The 15,859-nt window shown below is 37.2% G+C and overlaps 1 protein-coding gene across 7 annotated transcripts in view; it reads right to left on the reverse strand.

Moving 5' to 3' along the window:
* The window catches only part of LOC106876256 (centlein-like), a 364,862-nt gene that overhangs the window by 340,856 nt on the left and 8,147 nt on the right, over window positions 1-15,859 (reverse strand). Inside the window, exon 1 of one of the 7 annotated variants that reach the window (XM_089346019.1) lies at window positions 10,984-11,160. The exons of 5 other annotated variants lie outside the window; for them this stretch is intronic. The gene's annotated coding sequence lies outside the window, so the exon portion shown is untranslated. Of the gene's footprint in view, window positions 1-10,983; window positions 11,161-15,859 lie in introns of those variants that run through there. One more of the 7 variants, XM_089346032.1, reaches the window with a different exon arrangement.

The following is a 15,859-nucleotide window of genomic DNA, read 5'->3' on the forward strand; positions in this document are numbered from 1 at the left end:
CCCAAATGAACTGTTCATTCATAAACCACCATGAACAACTCATGAACAACACATACATTTTTTGCTTAAAATATTAGCACCAAGTACTTGTATGATCTGTGTCTGCAAAATAGTTAATACTATTCATGATATAATGATTCCTTCAAAGACAAACCTGTCCACCAAGTCAGAAATCATCGTCATTTATGGTATAATAGTGTATTTGAAAACTCTTCTTGTTACATGTACCTTTGAATTAATTTGTCCTCATGGCTGTGTGGTAAGAAGCTTGCTTCACAACCACGTAAGTTTCAGGTTCAGTTCTACAACATGGCACCCTGGGCAAATATCTTCTACTATAGCCCCAGTCAGCTAAAGGCAAGTAAGTGAACTTGGTAGATGGTAACTAAATGAAGCCATCCCACACACAAACACACACACACACACACACGTCTGGCACCCATGCCAACGTTGTCTCCTTCATTGGAAACGAAACTTGGCTTGCGAAGACCTATTGGGGCAAGCGAAAGCGAAAGCATCAATGGTACCTGTGCCCAGCATCGCCTTCCTGGCACTTGTGCCAGATGGCACGTGTAAAGACATTTGAGCGAGATCGTTGCCAGTGCCGCTGAACTGGCTCCTGTGCAGGTGGCACATAAAATACACCATTTTGAACGTGGCCGTTGCCAGTACTGCCTGATTGGCCTTCGTGCCGGTGGCACATAAAAGCACCCAATACACTCTCGGAGTAGTTGGCGTTAGGAAGGGCATCTAGCTGTAGAAACTTTGCCAAATCAGATTGGAGCCTGGTGTAGCCATCTGGTTTCACCAGTCCTCAGTCAAATCGTCCAACTCATGCTAGCATGGAAAGCGGACATTAAACGACGATGATGATGAGGGCACAGTTGTGGCTGTATGCTAATATATTTGCTTCCCAATCACATAGTTCTCGGTTCCATCCCATTGCATGACATCTTGGGCAAGTGTCTAATGTTATATCCCTAGGCTAACCAAAACCTTGTGAGTGGATTTGGTAGATGGAAGCTGAAAGAAGTCCATGGTATGTATACATGTATGTATGTATGTATGTATGTATGTATGTATGTGTGTATGTATGTGTGTGAGTGTGCTTGTGATTGTTGTAAACAAGTCTCACTGTCATACAATGTCATTCATTTCCAATATTCTAAGGGACCATGTCTGGTCTTGGGGAAAAATGACCTTGTTTGGAAACAGGTGACAGTCGGTGACACGAAGGGCTTCTAGCCATAGAAAAGTCTACCTCAATATTCGTCTTCCAGACCATGCAAGCGTCAAAAAGTAAACATTAAAATGATGTTGTGTGTGTGTGTGTGTGTGTGTGTGTGCGAACAAGTGTGTGTATGTGTCATTATGTTTGTGTCCATCAACCCTGCCTACAGCTTGACAACCAGTGTTGGTTTGTTTATGTCCCCATAACTTAGTGGTTTGGCAAAAAAAGGCCAATGGAGTAAGTACCAGACATGAAAATGAAACCTATATACTGGGGTGGATCTGTTTGACCAAAATCCTTCAAGACAGTGCCCCAGCATGGCCACAGTTCAATGACTGAAACAAGTAAAAAAAATAACAGACAGATAGATGTCATTTGGATTAGAATTTAAAATACCCACCAAACCACTCAGCTACTAAAGCTTTAAAAGGTATTATTAATACACAAAAGGAAAGCTAAACAAATTAGTTTTCTGTAATTATAAATCATTCACAGTTATATTTGAAAATGAAATAGTTCTTCACAAAAGATGTTCATAAAACTGGAATGTAAAGAACATGTATCATGAAAAGAAATATCTCTCATTCTCTCGCTCTTTTCCTCTTTTGTCATGTACTGAACCAATATCAATATACTTCCCTGAACATCCTTCAAGAGTTAACTTAAAACCAATGAGAATGTTTGTATATTGTTACACTTTGTCTCCTCTTCCACCTCCACCCCCTCCCCGCCACCACCACCACAAACTCTCATTTGTTCATTTTAACTCTGATTTCTGTCTAACGCAAGTTTATCTGCATGCACTCAGGATTAAAAGTTATTGATAAAAGAAAATTGTTGTGAGAAAAATGATAGGCCAATGCCACCGAAATAGAGAGAGAAGGTTAAAAATCACATATGGGAAGAGAGAAAGAAAGAAAGAGGGAATCCGAAAGAGCCTGAGAGGACAGGGAGGAGGAGGAGGAGGAGATTGGAATAACAAAAAACAAAAAAAAAAAATCTGGTCTACACAAAATAGAAAATGAAGAACAAGAAAATTAAAATAAAGTAAGCAACTATAAAAAAAAAATGGCTTGCTTGTTTGAAAAGTCAGAAAACTATAGCAAACAGCCTTGCAGCATAGATATGTTGTTTGCCTGTGCATGAAACCATGTGTTTAGATTAGGTTTTCATTTCATAGTTTGAAGTTCTCACAGCAAGGAACGGACTGAATGAATGAAGTTTAGTATGAAGTCACTGATTGTCCACTCAATATCTCATTAAAAAAAATAATAGACTAAAAATAAATACATAAATAACACGTGTGTGTGTGTGTGTGTGTGTGAGTATATATATATATATATATATATATATATGTATATATATATATACACATCTATAAATATATATATAAACATATATAAATATATGTATGTATATTTTTATATGTGTATATATGGGCTAAAATAAAACGTTATGTATGTATAAATAAATAGTAGACAAATACCAAAAGCAACAAAAACAAATATATGTTTGGTGAAAGAGAAAGTTTAAGAAATAAGTGAAACACAGTGCAATATATCTGAAGACATACAGACACAAAAACCTAAAGATTCTGCCTATAGAGCCTGAAGATATCAGAAAGAAAGAAGAAAAAAAAAATGAAGAAAAAGTTGAAAGTGTATTTTTGGTGTTTAAAAAAAATAAATATAAAATAAATATAACTAAACGAAGAAAGAAAACTGGAAAAATTTTACTACCAAGTACAATCTTTAGTGTAAAAATAACAATTAAATAGATAGCAACAGCGGATAAATAAATAAGAAAATAAATACATAAATTAAAACATCAACAAATATGAAAACCACATATTAAATTATTGTAACATTGAAAACCAGGTTTATGTTAAATATATATATATACATATATATATATATATATATATACACACACACACATGTATAGATGCATACACACACATGGAAGATTCTGATCTTGTAATCATGTTAGACCACAATTATATCTTTGTGTGTCTGTTTATCTCTCTCTCTCTCTATATATATATACATATATATATATATATATATATATATATATATATATATATATATATATATATATACATAAAAATACATACGTGTATGCATATGTGCATGAGCTTGCAAGAACAAAGCTTTTTACATACAGAATAATGTGCATAATACTTCAAGAAGAATATCATATTGCATTACTTACGTGTACATTCCCCCCACCCCACACACACACATGTATGCATATTTGTGTATGTGTGTGCTTCTATGTATACATTACAAAGTGGAAGCTTTCTTCAGGAGTGGTCAACAAAGAGCTTGAGAAGATATTAGAAGCAAAAACAAAAAGTATACTAAGAAAACAGTGTGCAAGACTCTAAAGAATATAGGAAACGCCTGAAAAAACTTCATTTGATCCAGTTCTTGAATAAGATGAATATGATAAATTATCTTCAAACAAGGTTACAACTAGATAAGTTGGTAGATGGTCCAATAACAAGTGTACTGTCCCATGGTTCATATTACATCACATTGCAGGTAAGGCACGCACACACATTAATCCATCCATATATACATATATAAAAATCTGTAAAACTTCCCGAAAGTTTATCATTTAAGTATATTTGAGCATGTCTAGATATGAAAGCATATGCATGATAAGACATACATAAAACAAAACATATAAACCTGCACATATACATACATATATATGTACAAAAAATACCCCATTGTTGAAGTTGAATTCCAATGATGGAGCCTTAGAACTAGTTTAGAAACCGGTTCTTTCTCTATTGGCAAGAAATCTTGAAGTAAAACTGAATAATGACATACATGCATACATACATATATAGCCACCTAAGAATCCATAAGTTAGAAAAAATACGCACTTGTATATCTGTCAATAGAGTGGGTATATTAATCAAAGTGTACAGTATTGTATACCCCTTATGGTTGATCTTACCAATCGGTTTCACTCTCAGGTTTCAGGGGAATGTTAAATAACAGCTCAATATGTAGAAGAGTGCAGTGCAGGGCTGTTATCTAACACCCTGGTGAACCCCTAATGTGAAACGAATTGGTAAGATAAGGTGTAATGGATATATAATATGGTACATTTCGATTAATATATATACATGTTTTGTCTCTTAACTTTTACTTGCTTCAATCATTAGACTGGATATGATGAGGCACAGGGTTTGGTTGAAAAAAATCAACCCAAGTACTTATTTTTTAAGCTTGGTACTTATTCTATCAGTTTCTCTTGTTGAACTGCCAAATTACAAGGATGTAAACAAACCAACACCAACTGTCAAGCAGTAGCGATGGTGGTGGGTACAAACACATAGATGTATATGATGGGTCTTTTTCAGTTTCTGTTATCCAAAACCATTCACAAGCCTTTGGTTGGCCCAAGGTTATAGTAGATGACACTTGCCAAAGATACCACACAGTGGGACTGAACCTAGAAGCATGTGGTCAGCTGGTGTTCGATACTTTGCTCACAGAGCAATCAATATCTAGTGAGTGAAATTGGTAGACAGAAACTGAAGTGTATTGTATATGTATATGGCATGGTTTGTTGATTTAACCCTTAAGCATTTATGAGGGGGTGCTAAAAAGTTCCTGGGTTTAAGGGTATCATGAAAGGCCTGGCTGGAGGCCCAATCTTCCAAGTTCTTTTACAAGGTTTCAAAAAAACTGAAGGACTGCTGCAATGTGTGAATCTGAGAAGGTAATATGTGGAAGACTTCTTTTACCTAAAGCCAGGAACTTTTCAGCACTCCATTGTAGATTATTCTATCAAATTTAATGCTTATTTATTCACATTATTTTGAATTAATCATGCATTATCTCATAGCTTCAAGATTTCACCAATATGATTGTTTATTTTTAGAATGACACTGTAAGAGAGATGGGAGCAACCAGATTGGGCTGAACTGAACATAAAATGGGCAGAATATTTCGGGCCTGACATGGTCAGTTTAAATTCTCATGGGTTGATCAAATTTGATAATTAATTAGTATTTCAGTAACTTATAGTATTCAAGTCAAATTCTGCCGGAGCTGATTTAACTTTGTCAGTACTCTACTAGTAGTGAGACAACAGAAACAGATTCTTAGATTGTAGGAATTGAAATTCTAACTGACATGAAAGGATAAATCGATTTCATCTGCAATTCAATGTCACAAACAGATCATCAGAGCAAATCTCAGCTGATACTGACCAACTCAGCCTCTATTAAGCATAACACTAACCCATAGGATTCTTCTACTTGTTTCAGTTTCCAGGGTGTGGCCATGCTGGGGCACTGCTTTAAAGGGTTTAGTTCAGTGGCTCTCAACCATTATTTGCTCGTGAGCCCTTTTGCTTCATATTTTACTCTACTGGACCTCCATAATCATTCAATGTAAAAAATAAAAAAAATCCTACTGTCATCATCATCATCATCATCATCATCATCGTTTAACGTCCGCCTTCCATGCTAGCATGGGTTGGACGATTTGACTGAGGACTGGTGAAACCGGATGGCAACACCAGGCTCCAATCTAATTTGGCAGAGTTTCTACAGCTGGATGCCCTTCCTAACGCCAACCACTCAGAGAGTGTAGTGGGTGCTTTTACGTGTCACCCGCACGAAATGGTGTCTTTTATGTGCCACCTGCACAAGCCAGTCCAGGGGCACTGGCAATGATCTCGCTCGAAAATCCTACGAGAGCCAGTCAGGCGGTACTGGCAACGGCCACGCTCAAAATGGTGCATCTCATGTGCCACCCGCACAAGAGCCAGTCCAGGGGCACTGGCAATGATCTTACTTGGCTTGCCGGGTCTTCTCACGCACAGCACATTTCCAAAGATCTCGGTCAGTAGTTATCGCCTCTGTGAGGCCCAATGTACGAAGGTCTTGCCTCACTGTATTTATATAATTAGATATTATTAGGAATTGTATAAAATGAAATTAAAATATTTTGTGTTTCATAAAGCATACTCTTTTACTCTTTACTCTATTTGTTCCAGTCATTTGACTGCAGCTATGCTGGAGCACTGCTTTCAGTCAAACTAATCAACTCCAGGACTTATTCTTTGTAAGCCTAGTACTTTTTGTATCAATGTAAACACACCAATATCAGTTGTCAAGCCATGGTGGGGGAACAAACACAGACATAAAAATACATACATATATATACAACAGGCTTTATTCCATTTCTGTCTACAATATCAACTCACAAGGCTTTGGTCATCCTGGAGCTGTAGTAGAAGACACTTGCGCAAGGTGTCACATAGTGGGACTGAATCTGGAACTATGTGATTGGGAAGTAAACTTTTTACCACACAGCCACTCCTGTGACCATAGGCAATTTATTGCATATAATTTTTAACAAAATCTTATATGGAACCCCAAGGGCCATATGGACCCAGGTTGAGAACCACAGGTTTAGTTGAAAAAAAACCAACCTCAGCACTTACTTATTCAAGTCTAACATTTATTGTATTGGTCTCATTTGTTGAAACACAAAGTTATGGGGGCATAAACCAATACTGGTTTTAAGCAGTTTGAGGGCAAACACAATGACAAGCACATGCATTCTTGTTCATGTTGCAAATTACTCCAGATTTCTTGAAATTCTTCTGAGCAATATTTGGATCTGCTTGTCATACATAAGAAATTACTTTAGATGCTAATTCTATTTGAATTTATTGGTATCTGACTGTTTGGTATGGTTAATCAAGTTCACTTAACACTGAGTGCTCTCTAGATATCTACCTGGAATTATGAATCCCTTTTACTTCTTGTTATACATACATACATACATATATACTCTTTACTCTTTTACTTGTTTCAGTCATTTGACTGGGGCCATGATGGAGCACCGCCTTTAGTCGAGCAAATCGATCCCAAGACTTATTCTTTGTAAGCTTAGTACTTATTCTATCAGTCTCTTTTGCTGAATCACTAAGTTACGGGGATGTAAACACACCACCATCGGTGATCAAGCGATGTTGGGGGGACAAACACAGACACACAAACACATACACACACACACATATACATACATATACATATATACGACAGGTTTCTTTCAGTTTCCGTCTACCAAATCCACTCACAAGGCTTTGGTCGGCCCGAGGCTATAGTAGTAGACACTTGCCCAAGGTGCCACGCAGTGGGAATGAACCCGCAACCATATGGTTGGTAAGCAAGCTACTTACCACACAGCCACTCCTACGCCTATATATATATATATTATTTTGTTTTATTTTTTTACTTGTTTCAGTCTTTTGACTATGGCCATGGCAGAGCACTATCTTATAGGTTTTTTTAGTAAAAAAAATTGACACCAGGAATTTTTCTTTGTAAACCTAGTACTTATTCTATCAGTCTCTTTTGCCAAATTGTTAAGTTATCGAGACGTAAACACACCAACACTGGTTGTCAAACGATGGTGGGAGGACAAACACAGACACACCAACACTGGTTGTCAAACGATGGTGGGAGGACAAACACAGACACACACACACGTAAATACACACACACACACACACATACGACAAGCTTCTTTCAGTTTCTGTCTGACAAATCCACTTACAAGGCTTTGGTTGGCCCGAGGCTATAGTAGACACTTGCCCAAGGTGCCATGCAGTGGGACTGAACCTGGAACCATGTGGTTGGTAAACAAGCTACTTACCACACAACCACTCCTGCACCTGTATCATCATCATCATTATCATCGTTTAACGTCCGCTTTCCATGCTAGCAAGGGTTGACAATTTGACTGAGGACTGATGAAACCAGATGGCTACACCATGCTCCAATCTGATTCGGCAGAGTTTCTACAGCTGGATGCCCTTCCTAACGCCAACCACTCCGAGAGTGTAGTGGGTGCTTTTACGTGCCACTGGCACGAAAGCCAGTCAGGCGGTACTGGCAACGGCCACACTCAAAATGGTGTATTTTATGTGTCACCTGCACAAGAGCCAGTCCAGGGGCACTGGCAACGATCTCGCTCGAAAATCTTACGAAGGCCAGTCAGGCTGTACTGGCAACAGCCACGCTCAAAATGGTGCATCTTATGTGCCACCTGCACAAGAGTCAGTCCAGGGGCACTGGCAACGATCTCGCTCGAAAATCCTACGAAGGCCAGTCAGGCGGTACTGGCAACGGCCACGCTCAAAATGGTGCATCTTATGTGCCACCCACACAAGAGCCAGTCCAAGGGCACTAGCAACGATCTCACTTGGCTTGCCGGGTCTTCTCACGCACAGCACATTTCCAAAGGTCTCGGTCAGTAGTCATCGCCTCGGTGAGGCCCAATGTTCGAAGGTCTTGCCTCACCACCTCAGCCCAAGTCTTCCTGGGCCTACGCTACTTACCACACAACCACTCCTGCACCTATATGTATATAATTTTTCTGAATTTTTGCATAAACTGGCATTGCAGGCATAGCTGGTACAGAAACAATTGCAACTGATCATTAAAGATGTGTTAAAGTATTTCTTTGTCCTGTCATTTGAATTAAACACACACACACACATACACACATTTCTACAGTTTCTATTCATCATGTTTACTCACAAGGCATCAGTCAGCCTAGGACTATAGTAGAAAACACTTTCCCAGAGTGCCATGCAGTGGGACTGAACCCTAAAACTATGTGGTTGCAGAGCAAATTTCTTAACCACACAGCCATGTTTGTACCACTGTAATATTAAAGATTAGTGAGAGATTGTCCGAGTAAGCAATTTTAAATTCATATGATAAGCAAATCAAAAATTTAGTAGAAAAGATAACATTAGACAAAGATCTATCCTATGGTTATAAGTTGCCTGCATAACAAACAAACTATTCTAAAAATCTTGGACAAGCATATGTTTGAGTACAAACTGAGATTTTACAGAGAAACCAGGTCTGTTCAGTTTATCAAGATGATGATTTATCAAGAAGCTTTTCAGTCTTAGCATAATTTTATCAATTCTTGGCTGTGAAATTCATCTAGGTAAAAAAAAAAACAAAGTTGGTGGGGGACAAAAAAATTTATCAAAAAAAAAATGGAAATTATACAAATGTGATAAATAAGAAGTTAATGCCATTTCAACAATTTAGCAACTGTCTTTCCTTTTTTTTTTTCAATTTTTTTTTGTCTTTCCCATCTGCCCTGCCAACAGCATTAATATATCTGATTTCAATTTCAAGACAGGTTTGATGATAATAATAATAATAACAACAACAACAATAACAACACATTCCTTCAGCAGAAAATTGGAATAAAAGAAGAGAAATAAAATTTAAATTGCACAAAAACTTTGACAACAAAAAAAATGAAAATCAAATAAGATTTAAAAGTTAAAGATGATTGTATCAGGTTAACTTAAACTTATTTCCAATTTTGCAAGTAGTTCTTCAGAAAATATGCAGTTCAGCAAACTCACAAGATCGATTGAAAGATTGTCACAGAATAAATCTGAAGACAGAGTAAGAAATTACTGAAGAATAACAGTGTCGATATATCTAGTCTAGGAATAAATTGGTTTTTCACGGAACACTTCATTTAAGCAGGTTACAAACTTAATTAAAGGATTTGCCACCGTTCCATGGGTCTGAAACTTGTTTTATTTAATTCATTTACTTTTTAAATCACACTTTAAAAAAAAAAATTGTGTAACTTCTTGAGAATATTTGTGTGTGTGTGTGTGCATATATATATATATATATATATGTGTGAATGCATGCGTGTATGTTTGTTTTGTTGTTTTCATAGCACTGAAACCTAAATAAATAAATATAAAAAAATATTAAGAATATTTCTCAAATGACTATGTCTTTTTTTTTTTTTTTTTTTTTTTGAGAGAGATAGAGAGAGAAGAGTTTCTCAATTAGAATAATTTCAGGTATCTGAGACACACAGTCAGCCAGAAATATTAACACTTCTGGCATGTTTAAGGTGTATGGCAGATAATAAGTCATGTAGAGGACAAAGAAGAAAAGAAAAGGAATTAAAAAAAAAAAAAAACGACAGTCAATTATTCCAACTGCCACAACTACTTCTACTATTAACAATGATGATGCAAATATTTAATGTGACCTTCCAACCAGCTAGAAACAGTAACCAAATCTCCTTACATCATCATCATCAGCAGCAATATTCAACATCCATTTTCTATGCTGGCATGGGTTGGAGAGCTTGATAGGAGCTGGCAAGACCAGGCTGCCCCAAGTTCCATAGTCTGTTTTGGCTAGGTTTCTATGGTTAGATGTCCTTTCTAATGCTAACCACTTTACAAGTTGTACTTAGTGCTTTTTCATGTCACCAGTACTAATCCTTTTTATGTGGCACCAGCACCAGTGCTTTTTATATGGCACCAACACCAGTGCTTTTTATATGGCACCAGCACCGGGGTTTCTTACGTTGCACTAGCACCAGTGCTTTTTATGTGGCACCAGCACTAAGGCTACTTATGTTGCACCAGTGCTTTTTGTGGCATCAGCACCAAAGCTTCTCTTGTTGCACCAGCAGAAGTGTTTTTTATGTTGTGCCAGCACCGGTACTTTTTACATGGCACCATATTAAATAAAGAAAAGACAAAGATAACATAGCCTTATAAAATGTTGTTGCTGGCATACCTTTGGTCATAACTCTCAATCAGGGTTGAATGACCATTGGCTAAACAACATCAAATGACAAAAGCCTCTGCATCTTTTCACCATCATCATTACCATCAACATTTTAGAGTTCACTTTTCCATACCTGCATGAGTCTGACAGAATTCAGTAAGACAGATTTTTTTTCTACACCAAGACATTTTTCATCTCACCAACCTCCACCTATTTCCAAGCATGGTAATAATCCTCCAGACTATCAAGCAATGAACAGCCCAGACACAGTTATAAAGAGCCTTTTTTGTTTAAAAAGAGAGTGCAATATGTCAAGTAGCCCATTGTACAGAAGCATATAACACTGTCTGTATTGACAGTGAGGCTCTTTTGTTTTGTCTAGTCAGCAAACATGCAGAGAAAATACAAAAAGAAAATACAAAATCAATGACACAAACACATAAATACATATATAGTAATCCCTCGACTATTGTGGGTGTTATGTTCCAACCAACCTCCCTCCGCAATAGGTGAAAATCCACAAAGTAGAAACAGTACTGTACTGTATATTTTTTTTATTATTGTTATAATGTGTATATATTTATTTTATTATAAATGGAAAATAACACCATGGAGGAGTCAATGTAAGCTTAAATAATAAACAGTGATAGGTGAACCACGGTATGGTGAGGGATTACTGTATTTTCACACATACAGGGTGCCCACCAAGTCTGGGTACCTGGAGTAAATAAAATCATAACATAAACAATTAAATATAAGAAATAATAATTTCTTAAAGTATGTGTTAATCCCCATGTACCCAAACTTTGTGGACACCCTGTATATATATCATTTATCTATCACTTGTTTCAGTCACTAGACTGCAGCTTTGATGGGGCACCACCTAGAAGGATTTTAGTGAAACAAACCAATGCCAGTACTTACTTTTCTTTAAAGCCTGGCACTTATTCTATCAGCGTCCTTTGTCAAACTGCAAGTTACAGCAATGTAATTACATCAACATCAATTGACAAGTGGTGCTGGGGAACAAACAAATACAAACACACACACACACCCATACATAAATATATTCTTTTACTTGTTCAAGTCATTTCACTGCAACCATGCTGGAGCACTGCCTTGAAGGTTTTTAGTCAAACAAATCGACCCCAGGACTTATTTTTCAAGTCTATTACTTATTCTGTCAGTCTCTTTTGCCAAACTGCTAGGTTACAGGGATGTAAACACACCAACACCAGTTGGTTGAAAAAATCAACCCCAGTACTTATTTTTAAAGGACATCACATGGATCAGTGGTTAGAGTGTCAGGCTCACAATCATGAGGTAGTGAGTTTGATTCCCAGACCAGATCGTGTGTTGTGTTCTTGAGCAAGTCACTTTATTTCACATTGCTCCAGTTCACTCAGCTGTAGAAATGAGTTGCAACATCACTGGTGCCAAGCTGTATCAACCTTTGCCTTTCTCTTGGATAACATTGTTGGTGTGAAGAGGAGAGGCTGGTATGCATGGGTGACTGCTGGTCTTCCATAAACAACCCTGCCTGGACTTGTGCCTTGGAGGGTAACTTTCTAGGGGCAATCCTGAAGGGGATCTTTACCCATTTTTTTACCTTTTTTTTTTTAGTCTGGCAAGTGGTGGTGTTGGGACAAACTCAAGCACATGCATACATATATACAGATATGACAAACTTCCACACAGTTTCCATCAACCAAATCCACTTACAGGGCATTGGTCAGCCTGGAGCCATAGTAGAAGACACTTGCCCAAAATGCTGCACAGTGAAAAACTTAGAAGAATAACACAGTCATTATTAAGCTGGTGTTTGGAACATAAATTAACATGGAATTTTGATGGAATGTTTTAATTTAGATGACTTTATAATGAAGTTTGTATCATGGAACAAAGGGTGGTCTCAGGTGGGTTGGTACCAATAAGGTAAAAGGCCCTTAAAGGCCAAGTGGAAAAGGTAACCCTTTGTCATTCAGGTTACTCTGTCAAATGTAATGCTTATATATTTACATTATTTTGAATTACTCTTGCATTGTCTTGTAGCTTTGGGATCTCAATGATGTGACTCTTTACCTCAGGAGTGACAATGTAGGGTAGGTGTAAGAGGACAGATATGGCTAGTTCGAACATAAAACAGAAAGAATATTTGGGCTAGATATGGCTGGTTTAAATGCTAAAGGGTTAAACCAAGTGATGGCTTAAGACCATTGTACCCTATGCAACAGAGTAAACTCCATTAAAAGCACCTAAGGGCAAATTCCAAGGAAGCAATTTCTTCTATGGAAGTCATCATTATGATCACATGTATAGCACTATAGTATCCCTTTCTAATTCAGTCCATTTTATTCCATCCAATAAGCCTCATTCTTACAAAATCTCAATTGGAAGATTTCATAAATTGTAGGGTTGTACTTGTTTAGCAAATGACTTTGATCAGAGACTGTCTGTTTGAAACTGGAATGATTTCTTTGAAGTAGAGACATTATAGCCTGTTAAAACACACACACACATACATACACTTGTAAATATAGATATCTACATACATATATGCATTATATACATAAACATGTACATATATATATACATATATCTGTGTGCAGACATATATATATATACAGATGTACACATTTACATTATATATATATATATATATATATATTCACCATTATTTTACTCTGTGCACTTTGTATGGTGTTAGAATATTTTGTATATCATACGATTCACAAAATAATAAAAAAACTGAATATGATAGCATCTGCCTCCCCCTTCTCTCTCTGTCTCTACACACACATAGACATACATACACACACATACTTTAGTTTAAATGCCCACAGTGGCTATTTATAAAATTTCACAAGAACTTGTATAATTAGTATTCTCTAACCTCTCTCTTTTTCCTCTCTACAAGCATTTAACCTAAGTTACATGAAGATACTCCAATCCTGCCACAATGAAAATAAATGTAAACCAATGCTGACCTACTAAAAATAGGCAAATCTCCCTCACGTACACACATGGCCATCTTAAAAAAATGTAAGCTAGGGTGGATCTTGAGCTCTAGGTTTTCTATACAGTACACATCGATAGGATGGTGATAGTTGGAACCCTCTTGATCATCGGATGACTTGTCTAACAAGCAACAAACCAATGAGGAAGCTGGTTTGTCAACCTGCTAAAAATGGCTGCAGCCAAGCCTCACCTAGATTTACAATGATCTACCTTAACAAATGCACTGTACATTACATAATGTAGCCTAAATATACATCATCATCATCATCATTTAGTGTCTGTTTTCTATGCTGGCATGGGTTAGATGGTTTGACTGGAACTGGTAAGCTAGAGAGTTGCACCATGCTCCAGTCTGTTTTGGTTTGGTTTCCACAGCTGGATGCCCTTCCTAACACCAACCACTCCACAGAGTGTACTGGGTGTCTTCTACATGTCACTGGCACAGGTGCCCTTTACGTGTCACCAGCACAGGTGCCTATTGCACGTCAGCAGCATGGGTGCCTTTCATGTGTAACTGGTACAGGTACCTTTTACATGTCACTAGCACTGGCCGAGATTACAATTTCACTTAGCTTGATGTGTCTGCTCAAGCACAGAAAAATCTTCAAAAGTCTCAGTCATTTGTCATTGCCTCAGTGAGACTCAACATCTAAGGATCATATTTCACCACTTCATCTCACATCTTCCTGAGTCTACCTCTTCCACAGTTTCCCTCCACAGTTAGAGATCGATACTTCTTTATGCAGCTGTCTTCATCCATACACAAAAATGGTTCATCAGTTACTGCCACTCAAAACATCTTAGCTTTTTAACATTTAAATTGGTCGTATTGGGCTTAAATATTGTGGCTGTTTTATATTTGAACCAGTCAGATCCAGCCTCTCACACCTATCCTACAATATCATCCTAATAATAAACAAACACAGTATTGAAATCTTGAAGCTACAAGATAATGCATGATTAATTCAATCTTATAATAATTCTGTTCCTCCATTACATAGCCTGTCCATAATGCTGCCACGTGATTAGTTGAAGGGGAGGGATGGGGATGAGAAGAGGAGAGAGATGGGGGATGAGAAGAAGAGGAGAGAGATGGGGGAGGGGAGAGGAGGGAGAGAGGGAGAAAGGTGGTGGTGAGTGAAATGTGTACTTTTGTTTTTTTAAATAAGTTCTTTTTTCCTCTGTTACTTAGCTTGTCTGTAACACTCTCATGTAATTAGTTGAAGAAAAAAGGTGAAGAGCAAAAGAAAAAGGAGAGAGAAAAAGAGGGTAGGGTGAAGAGTGAGAGAGAAAGAGGGAGAGTGCTGTATATTAAGTCTATAAAATTGTGCATAAAGTATATAAAGTGTATATATAAAGTGCATTAAGTAATTGTCGTATTCCAAATTTCCTTCACTTTTCAATGATTAGCAGACGAGCGACTATCTTTTGATTCAGACACAACACAGGTTACACTTTGAGGTCTTTTGGATAAAAGTTTCAGAAATAACCCAATAAGTTTACCATTAATTCCATGAAATATTCACGGGTTCTACCCATTCAAAATAACATGGAAAAACATTACATTTGACAGAGAAATCTAAATGATAAAGAGTTAAGGCTTATTAGCAAGAATTGTCTTTACCTTATATCAGAACTCCTCTAGGTCAACTACATACCCTATTTCTTATATTACCCAACAATGGTGTGTTGTTGCCATTTTGAAATATAGTGAAAGTTAAGATACTGCAGGTATGGCTGTGTGGTAAGAAGCTTGCTTCCTAACCACATGGTTCCAGGTTCAATCCTATGTGGCACCTAGAGTAAGTGTCTTCTATTATAGCCTCAAGCCAACCAAAGTTTTGTGAGTGGATTTGATAGATGGAGACTGAAAGAAACCCATCGTTACAAAACAATGTTTGACCTGTTCTTAGCATATGAAACTAATAGTAGTACATAAAACATGTATTGTGTTTATTTGATAATATGTGTGTGTGTGTGTGTATGTGTGT

This window comes from Octopus bimaculoides, chromosome 2 (assembly GCF_046866305.1).
Source record: "Octopus bimaculoides isolate indiv1 chromosome 2, ASM4686630v1, whole genome shotgun sequence".
Classification (NCBI taxonomy): Eukaryota; Metazoa; Mollusca; class Cephalopoda; order Octopoda; family Octopodidae; genus Octopus; species Octopus bimaculoides.